At 33.3% G+C, this 11,026-nt stretch overlaps 1 long non-coding RNA gene across 1 annotated transcript; it reads right to left on the bottom strand.

Moving 5' to 3' along the window:
* Positions 1-300: 300 nt before the first annotated feature.
* Positions 301-9,129, bottom strand: LOC143066555 (uncharacterized). Its single transcript, XR_012975667.1, has 4 exons — positions 9,007-9,129; positions 8,329-8,643; positions 4,054-4,169; positions 301-479 (listed from the first exon to the last, which is right to left on the bottom strand). It is a non-coding gene; the product is annotated as an uncharacterized LOC143066555 (long non-coding RNA).
* Between the last annotated feature and the right edge of the window lie 1,897 nt (positions 9,130-11,026).

Raw genomic sequence — 11,026 nt, 5'->3', positions numbered from 1 at the left:
GCCCTTTTGGGCCGTTTCAGCTTTAATTATAATACGTCTGTGTACAGCGGATACTACAGTAAAATGCATTCAGATATAAAACATTGACAAGAAGTAATGTAAACCGTTTTAATAAGTCATTCATTACTGCAAAAATATTTTTTTTAGAAAACCGTAAAATCAAGGCTTTAGCATTTGTATGCCAATAAAAGTCAATTGTGAAATGAGCGAGGCCAATTAATTTGACCGTATACTGTATTTATATGAACTTTGAAATTCATATATGAATGCTTGGTTAAATCAGTAAGTAGAGTTAGCAAACCTTGCAAATGACAGCTATTAAAATTCTTTGTGGTTATGTTGACTTTGTAGTCTCCAAGATAACAATAAACGTAAACGTTTCCGCATGATGACACTGGGAGTTGTATTTGTAGAGCTGCGGTATAGTAAAATCCGGACTTTGTAACTGAAATTTGCAAAGGATCTGTAAAACTTTTTCCCTGAAAAAGAAATTGCAGGAATAGACTGATTAAACAAATTAAATACAAATAAGTTTGGACAGTTCTAAATAAAAAAAACATAAAGATGAAAGGGCACACAATTTTTGCAAGGAATTTGATCTACCATGATTTATATTTTTAATTTAAGATCGAGTTATAGTTCGAGTCCTGGTGCCAGTTTATGTGGGTTTTTTTTTTAATTTGTAATTCCTTTTTAAGATAAATCTTCACATTGTATATATATGTACCTGTCCCCCCGTGCTTCCTCGGTTTTAGTTGTAACCCAGATTTTTTTTTCTCTAATTTTAATCACCGGTGTACTACTGTTCCCTTTTTTTTTTAACAATTGCAAGTAATTTTGGATGAAAGTTGCATTCAGTAATTGAATCGTGTTTACGGTAATAGCACATATCCTCGATGATTCATGATTAATACAAGATTTCTAAAGTTTGGAGACATTAAAAAAAGGATGTAACATCTTAATATATGATCAAGGCCACCATTAAGAAATAAGTTTAGATTGCTAAATATATATGGATGATTTACCGGGATACATCATAGAAAAAAAACCATTAAAGATAGCAAGTATATAAACGGCATAAAAGAGGGACGAAAGATACCAAAGGGACAGTCAAACTCATAAATCTAAAACAAACTGACAACGCCATGGCTAAAAATGAAAAAGACAAACAGAAAAACAATAGTACACATGACACAACATAGAAAACTAAAGAATAAACAACACGAACCCCACCAAAAACTAGGGGTGATCTCAGGTGCTCCGGAAGGGTAAGCAGATCCTGCTCCACATGCGGCACCCGTCGTGTTGCTTATGTGATTACAAATCCGGTAAATAGTCTAATTAGGTAGGTCAAATTCATGAAAGGGAAGGGGATTGTAGTTACGACGTGAGGAACATATCCGATATCATTTGTGAAATGGTTATTCCATAACGGTCAACCAACTCGTGATGGCGTCCGTAAAATTTACGAAGGGATGATTTCAACTTCACCATTTGGAACTCTTGATTTAATAGCTTCCTTGTGAGCAGTAACCCTCTATCAAGAAAATCATGATAGGAAATGCAAGCACGGGAATATCGTATCAATTGAGAGATATATACCCCGTATGCAGGTGCTGCTGGAATGTTGCTACTTAGAAATGGAAAGTTCACAATTGGAAAGCTGAAATCATCTCTTTTGTCGTAAAGTTTTGTCTTCAACCGACCCTCATTGTCAATTTCTAGATGTAAGTCAAGATATGAAGCTGACTTAACTGTATCTGTAGTATCCTTTATCTCCAATTCGATGGGATAGATGCGTTCCACATAGTCACCAAATTTTGAATTGTTTAGTGAAAGAACGTCATCTATATAGCGGAAAGTAGAGTTAAAGGATATTGCTAACTTCTTATCTTTCTTCCTAAGAAGTTCCTGCATGAAGTCAGCCTCATAATAATAAAGAAACAAGTCAGCAAGTAGAGGGGCACAGTTTGTTCCCATTGGTATGCCGACAGTCTGTTGAAAAACACGTCCTCCGAACGTAACAAATATGTTGTCAATCAAGAAATCAAGCATCTTGATAATATCGATTTCAGAGAATTTTTTGTTTGAATCAGAGTGATTCTTTACAAAGTAGGATTTATCCCTCCCTAAGACAAGATACTTGTATCTACGTTGGCCATTCTTTTTTATGAAGCAAAGTAATACCAACTCTTTTAATTTGTCTTTAAGTTTGGAATGTGGAATACTTGTGTAAAGAGTAGAGAAGTCAAATGTTTTAATACTGTTACAAGATGAAAGAGAGTTAGATTGTATGTACTCTAAAAGATCTTTGGAATTTTTAAGTATCCACATCTGATTCACGCCACCTCTAGAATAGGCAGTTTCACAATAACTTTGAAGCCCGTCTTTGATTGCTGATAAAATGGATGTTAATAATTTAGAAAGAGGTTTTGTGGAGCATTTGGAAGACCCAGCAATATACCGCTGTTTGTAAGGACACTTATGTAGTTTAGGTATCCAATACAGTGATGGAAGATCCAGTTCTTCATCTTTGGTTGAAATACCAAAGGAACAAAGAACAGACCTATGATTATCCAGGATTTCCTCTTTGGTAAGTGTCGTGAGGGTATATGTTGAGTTTCCAAGTGAATTGTCTATACCTAATTCGTTTATCAAGCAATTAATGTAATGACTTTTACAGACAAAAACGATGTTATTTGGGGCTTTGTCTGCGGGGACAACAACATATTTATCATGGAGGTCGGATAGGTGTTTAGCAACATTTGGGTCTTTAAAAATTGACGTAGCATGGGCATTGATGGACCCATTCAGTTTCTTAATTCTGATTTGTATTAAGGACCTCACTGCCTTTATCCATTCGGATAGAGTGTCTACGTCTTCCTTCTCGCGCTTAGCCCATTGCCTGGCATAATCCTCGACTGAATCCATCAAAATTTTAAAGTTGTATTTCCAATTGATGGATTTAGGCTCACGATATTTCGGACCTTTCGATAACACGTTTCGTAGAGAAGTGTTATTAACAATGTTAAGGTCACCGGTAATAACGTGGCCAGCGGGATTATATGTGAATTGGGAACTAGCACAAGTGCAATCAGGAGGTTTAGACTTGAAGTCGTCAATATCGAGATCCTGCAAAACGCGTTTGTAATTGAAAATTTTAGTTGCAATAGGTTTGGTATAGGTATAAGAAATTATTGGTACAGACTGGTCTTTAAAATAAGGAGGTATTTTCGATTGAACTAATTTATGATGAAGGATATTGCCAAGGTTGACGCCATCGAGACCTTTGTTGGCAAAGGAAAGATTTAGAAAATATCTTTTCTCTTTTTCATCTTTTCCAATGCGAACTGGCTTGAAAAGTCTGTGACTTGCAATATCCGAAATTATAGCTTGAAGTTTGTATTGGTTTGAATGAGGGTTTGTAACAGTGGATTATAACTTGCCAAATGATTTTATTTACACAAACATCAGAACAAACCAGTTTATCTCTATGGTGATGTTATGTTATACGGTATCATGCTAGTAATTTTACTGTCGAACTGTTGGTGTTCTTATAAAAACGATTGTATGTTAGGTTTCAGTCAAAGTACAGCGACGGTTAAATTTAGTTTACATGTATTTGACTCTTTCGGTTTAGAGAATATACAAAGAGGTTTAAGCCTTTTTTGTTTGAAATGTACGAGTTGATGAGCACAAAAATATGCGGTAATTGACTATCTCATATTTTATGGCTTTATAACACATGAGTAGGATATAAGTTTATTTAAAAAAAAAAGAAGCAAAGTCTTGTTCATGTTCATAAATTTATAGTTATTGGTTAAACAAAATATGCGAAGTTTGAATATACTCTACTGAAAGGCTACTTATGCCACAAATCGTACATTTTCCGTACCTTCACGATAAAAGGCCATTACAGAACTTTTTAGATATTTGGCGTTTCTGTAATACAAAACACAATTTCAGAAGTAGTTCATTCTAAATAAACTCTTGCAATGGTTTACTTATACACGAAATGCATGTTTATACAGGCGTTAGATTTACTCGACTTACGTTTAGATCAGCGCCACATGATGGTGTAGGAAAAATCTTTGAAATATTAATTTTCCAATTTAATATGTTGCCGTTTTCTTTGCTCTGTTCATGGATATCTTCGTCATGTGGTTCATCTAAAAATACATACTTTATCAAATGAAGTAGTAATAAAATTCGAAATTATAAGCGTTAAGGGTAAAAAGAAAAAAAAGTACTTGACACATGAACACAGTATATTTGTTTACGATAGTAATATTGAAACCTAACCATTATCATTCCGCATTGTTTAAAATATACGTTCAATCCAGTCTCTCAGGAGGGAAAGAAACATCATATCCGAAAGGTGAAAAAAATCATTAAACACGTTGTAAAACTTTCTTTGCTATCTACAATTTCAGACAGCTTGCTCCATCTTCCGATTTTTCGAAATAAAAGACAAATAAAGATGACCATATTCAAAGCACATGCTGTCTTATTTGTCAATTATCTAATTAATCTTGAAGTGTAGTGAGTCATGTTTTGGCTATATTTCTGCAAAAAAAATGTTTTAGGGACCAACGAATTTTACTCCTTTTGCTTAAGATCCACAGTACCTAAAATAGCTTTTAGCTCTGATATTCTATACTGTATTTCACCGTATATGATTTACTTTAATAAATATATTTTTATAAAGCATATGCTGGTGTTCACTTGATGATAAACTATGTAAAGCTATCTGCCATAATAAATGAGCTGTTCATAATTGAAATTTGGTCATTTTGATGTAAATTTTTCCTTGGTTGCTAAGGAAATTTATGTTTCTTAGCAACCGACAAGAAGGACTGGGATGATTAAGATTTTAAACTGATTTTTATGAATACTGCAACTTACTTTAATGTTAGAGGTAGTTTTTCTATCCCATTATTTTTTATGTGGCCAGCTGTTGGTTGATGCATAGAGAGAATTGATGTTAAATTTTCTTTCGTTATAAGAGACAGACGTTTGTCATCAAAACTATCAACTGGGCAGGATGAATAGTCTTTATGGGCTCGGTTTGCATTATAACCAATTCGTTATACACACGAAAAATTCACGTTGCTTGAAACACCGTGAACTCGAGATTTCAAATAAATCCAACAAAAGCCTGATTTCGTTAGATACCTTTGTAATTTTCTACTCTATTAAACGTCCTAAACATGCACGAACTAGCTATAGCATCAACTAAGGCAGCAACTATTTGATTTTCTGGGGGGGGGGGGGGGGGCTATGTTTTTTTTTCTGAACAATCTATTTTTTTCAAAAACAAATGATTTTTTTCTCCAAAAAAAAAACATATCCCCCCCCCAGAAAATCAAATGGTTGCTGCCTAATCAATCAATACTTTTTACCCTTCATGTCAACAGGAATTGCAACGAAACATTTTAAGTAGCTGTTACCTCGACCTCTGAAAATCAGTTGACGGTTTGTAAAACAAACTATCATTTTATTGGTTGACAACATTGAAATATTCAGTTTAAATTCGATAGTGAGCACTCAAATACAAAGCATGTAACACAACCTAAACAAGGAAAATCTGAAGTTTATCATTAATGCCAAGCACCTTAAACGGAAAATGTTTTTGAAAACTCTATGAAAGTTTGACTTTCAGTTGACGTCTAAAGATCTTTAAAAATGTTAACGAAACAGGAAAAAAAATGATAAAATTAATTACAAAGTGTCCTACATAGATATAGGAAGATGTGGAATGAGTGCCAATGAGACAAGAACTCTCAATCCAAATAACAATGTATAAAAGTATAAACCATTATACATTGTAGGTCAATGTACGGCCTTCAAAACGAAGCCTTGACTCACACAGAACAACGAGCTATAAAGGGCCCCACAATTACTAGTGTAAAACCATTCAAACTGGAAAACCAACGGTCTAATCTATATAAAAAACGAGAAACGAGAAACACGTATAAATTACATAAACAAACGACAACTACTGTACATCAGAATCCTGACTTAGGACAGGTGCAAACATTTGCAGCGGGGTTAAACGTTTCAATGGTACAACCAATTCTTCTCCCTTTTTCTGAAACAATAGCATATCATCACAACATGAAAAAACACACTTAAAAAATGAGTTTTTGTTTTTTGTTGGAAGCAGACCGTGAAAAGTCTAAAACTAGGTTTTTTTTTGTGTATATTTATATATTTATCTAACAATTTAAGTCCTTTCAAATTGTCCTTCAAAGTCATTTCGTATGTTGTGCAAGTGAACTCCTAAACCACGTATGGCAGATGCTTTAGCGCTGATAAATATGTCTATCATCGACACATTCAATCTCCGGCGCAGAGTTCATATTCGTTCCATACATGCTTCGCAATACTGCACTTAATATGAAGGTCATATTGAGTGTAGTGTTACGAAGTATTGAACGGAACGAATATGATTTCTGCGACGGAGATTGCGACACACTTGGTATCTGCAATGCCTTTGCCAGGAGACCCATTATTCAGTAATTGACCGCCTGATGGCTAACGTGCAAATACTTCAACATTAGAATATACAATTTTACTCTTACATGTGACGGCAAAACTAAAACAGGACGTTTTAGCGGACACAGATAATACAAACCTCTTTAAATAATGAACATTATAACCAGAATATCAAGTCAATGTAAAAAAAATAAGAGGTGTGGTATAATTGACAGTTAGACAACTGTCACCACAGTCCAAATAACTTAGATGTTAGCAACTGTAGGTCACCATACGGCCTTCAAAAATGGTCAAAAACCCATATTCTATAAAAAGAAGAAAGACAAGAACACATGTCAAACAACTTAAAAGAGAACATCAACGGAGAATTTAATGACAAAATGATGAAAGAAAAACAATGACAGACAACAACCAACGGTACCCCCTCCCCCCGCCCCCTAAAAAAACTAGGCTCTTTGATTGAATTGTTACAGGCATCTTACGATAATGGGTTGTATGCTAACATTGCCTATGTGAAATTTTGAAATTGTGTGTATGTACATTGAACGACAAATATATGTGACGTATAAAATTTTCTGACATCAGACACGCAAATCAATGAATGTATTTGTAGATAGATGGTTTTGTGTTCTGTTAAATTGTTCCTTTTAAAGTTGTTACACGATGATGACTGTCGTACCCATATTTTGACTCTTTTATCTATTGTGTCTGTTTAGTTAACGCATCATTGTAAATATAACGGAATTTGATGAGACTGTCATGAAAGTGAGTGGGTTAGCGCTATAAAACCAGGTTTAATCCACCATTTTCTACATTTGAAAATGCCTGTACCAAGTCAGGAATATGACAGTTCTTGTCCATTCGTTATTGATGTGTTTTGTTATTTGATTTTGCCATGTGATTATGGACTTTCCGAATTGATTTTCCCCTAACTTCAGTATTTTTGTGATTTTACTTTTTGGAATATGTTTGTGAGAGGTTAACACTTCCATATGCTGAAATAGTGGTGTGACAGCATAACAATATGACAAAAACAAATCATCAATTGAAAATTGCTCATCCTCTTCAGAATGGGAATGGTTTTTTGTTCCTTAGGTAACAATCAGAAAAAAAGCTTAGTGTCAGCATTTTGTACTGTCACCTACTTTATAGTTTATATTTTGTCATGTATTACAGGCTTTATTAAGTTAAATGATAAAACGATTTACTCTAAATGTTCACCATATGGATCAATATCCCCAAGGAAAAAACTATAAATAGAAATAAATAAGGTATAAACTGTTTTTGGACATAATATTACTTTAAGAATTTGATTGGGCTTAACTTTGTTTTTGTCTCGCTTGACGTAGCCAAAAAGCGAGACATAGGTATGCGGAGGGGACGGTGGCGTCGACAATGTATTAGTTTGTGATTATGTGATAATGAAACATAGTGGGGAGTTGTCCATTGGCAATCACACCAAATCTTCTTATTTTCACATCAGACATATCCAATGTTCCGATATGGACAGATGATTGAAAAAGGATGCTACCATTGTAATCTACTTGGAATGAATTTCGCATATTAACTCTGATGCGGTTTTTGCTAGAGTATAAATGGCAGGTTCATCAGTATAAATAAACACCAAAACCCCAAGTACATCTCTGATTGAAGATGTACCCGGAGAAACTGAAAAAAAGGGAAAAACTGATTTTTTTTTCATATTTGGTCTTAAAGCACAAATGCAAACCAATGACGACAAAGACTGGGATGAAAATATCACAAAATACTTCGATAAATCATACATACCATTGGATACATTTCAGTTAAGAAAACAAATAAGTTGCTTACAAATAAATCTGTGTTCGTCAAGTGATAAGTTTCGTCGCTTCTGTGATACGCCGTACGAGCATGTATAATCACAGTTGACGTCTTGCTCCGAAAAATTACGAATCATCAATGTGTACTGACATCTTGATTGTTTCATCACTTCGTATTTGTTGGAAATAGTACAATTATTGTTATAGCAGAGAGAACGATGTCTGGGACCTCCATACCACTGACGAGTTTTTTTGGAACAGTTTGATACTTCGTCTGATATATTGCACTGTAGATATGCGACATTGCCAAAAACAGCTGGAAATTTTGCCTCCCACACAACGTTAACTGTAAGTAAAGAGAAAGAGAAAAAATTATCATTTTGATACATATTACACCCTTTTAATTTTCATTCAGTACATCCAATCTATGTGGTAAGCAACAAACAAATATATTCTCTGTTGGTCAGTTACATAATCAGTTGAATGTTTTATTACATGTTCTATAAAGTTGAAATGGAAAAGCAGCAAAAGCGCTATATGCAATTTAAAAAACTAAAAGAAAAGAATGCATGATTGATATATGCTACATTTTTATGCATCTTACTTAGTAAGATGGAATACACTACATTATATGCAAATTTCTTTCTTAAAATTTCCCTTTTTATCTATCAGTAATTGCAACTCTTAAATGTTACTTTTAACAAAATACCTTCAGAACTTGAGCAAAATGCTATCAAGGGAAAGATCTGGATATATTTTATCAGCAAACTGCCATTGGATACTTTGGAAGACATATACTTGTTTTTTTTAAATTCGACACGTTTGATCTTTGAACTGAAATATAAAAGAAGATATATATATACAGCACTGCATTGATTTATACCTTGATCAAGGTGAATAATAAAGTTTTAAGGTCATATGAACATTTAGAAAATGAAGGGTATTTAAACATATTAGTATGAGAACCTTTATATAAAGATATTTATTTTATATTAACGAATTGTTTTTGACCTGTCTTGTTTCCGTCGTTTAGCACACTTCGCCGTCAATTGATTAATAGTTGCAACATCTGTCAAACTAACTACAAAAATAGTTACAACATTTGTTCAAACTAACTACAAAAATAGTTGCAACATTTGGTCAAACTAACTACAAAAAAAGTTACAACATTTGGTCAAACTAACTACAAAAATAGTTGCAACATTTGGTCAAACTAACTACAAAATAGAACTAGATTTGTAATTGCTAGCAATAACGGATGGCACCCTCCCCTTTGCCAGGGTAACGACAGCCATTTTGAAAATTCCAAGGTCAAAGAGCGCTTCTATGCATGCCAATCAAAATTGTTGTAAATTTCGATGAAGTTTTGAGCATTTTGAAATATTTAATTTATTTTTATGTTTCCATGGTTACGGAGACCATTTCAAAAGACAGGTGGCACATTGGTACATGCCATGTTACATATCTATAAAGTTTCATTGGAATTGGTGCTATATTCTTTAAAAAAGATGCAGCTTTAATGTATTTTCCCATAGGGTCAATGTTAAAATTTCACCCTGTTTCCATGACAATGGCAGCCATTTTGGAACTTGCAAGAAAGGAGTTTTAAGAGAGAAAATGGCAGGTTGAGCCAAGAGGGCGAATGGTTTGTTTTTCATGAATCATCGCTTATCCATTGTATCTATAACTTAAACTATTGTGTTAATTTCTTTTCAAAAGTAAAGCTTTTTATTAATTAGATGGCATTGTAAGTGAGTTTAAATAATCAAGTTATGGTGTCCCACGATGCAATGATCAATCTAAGATCACAATTAATTGGTTAATAAAAAAAATTTAACACACCGCTTCTGCTTTTTAAAGATCTTTATATTACCAGGCTTGAATATTATATGGTTTTACAAAAGAAGAAATATTCGAACTTATTTTCTAATAAAATTGAGAATGGAAAGCAGGAAAAGTGTCTAAGAGACACCAACCCGACCAAGGAGCAGATACATAGAGTATATATACATGTAATAAGAATGTCACCAACATTTCTAAAAAGTAGCATAATCTAGACACATCACGATTATCTCCCATAAGACTTTGCAAATAATAAAGATTTGTAAAATTATGTAGTAAAACAAATGAAATCATACCAAATTCATGATAAACCGCCATCTTGGATTTTACAATTCCAGTACAAAATCGGTCTAGTTATTTGCCCAAGTCTACAAATTTGGAGACATATTTGCAATTTATTGGTTAGACTTTTTATCTATATAAAGACAACTGGTGATTAATTCTATAACTAAATATTTCAACAATTATCAAATTTCATGAGTTTAGTGTTTTTAGATTTTTTTTGTTAAATAAGCCGTTTAAGGGGAGATAACTCATTAAGTTAAAATATATACTGAACTGGTATGGATTTTTTAAATTTTTACTTATAGCAAGAAAACAAGGTCGGTGACACCATTTTTTCATTTCATTCTCTTAAAACATATTATAAAACATATCTTCTCACAACTTATTTCAAAATTCTATCTCATAGGTTTTTTTATGCACTTAAATATGTTTTTTCATGAACAATTCAACCAAATTTGAGAAAATTTTAACGACTCAATGCTAGGAAAATAGCACGGTGACCCATACTTTTATTATATTTAAAAAAAAAAAAAATTTGTAAAATCTTTATTTTGGCAAATTGTAAGAAAGTTCAATCTCGAACCGAATAACAGTTGGAGCGA

This window comes from Mytilus galloprovincialis, chromosome 3, assembly GCF_965363235.1.
Source record: "Mytilus galloprovincialis chromosome 3, xbMytGall1.hap1.1, whole genome shotgun sequence".
Classification (NCBI taxonomy): domain Eukaryota; kingdom Metazoa; phylum Mollusca; class Bivalvia; order Mytilida; family Mytilidae; genus Mytilus; species Mytilus galloprovincialis.
This window is presented reverse-complemented; position numbering and strand designations above follow the sequence as displayed.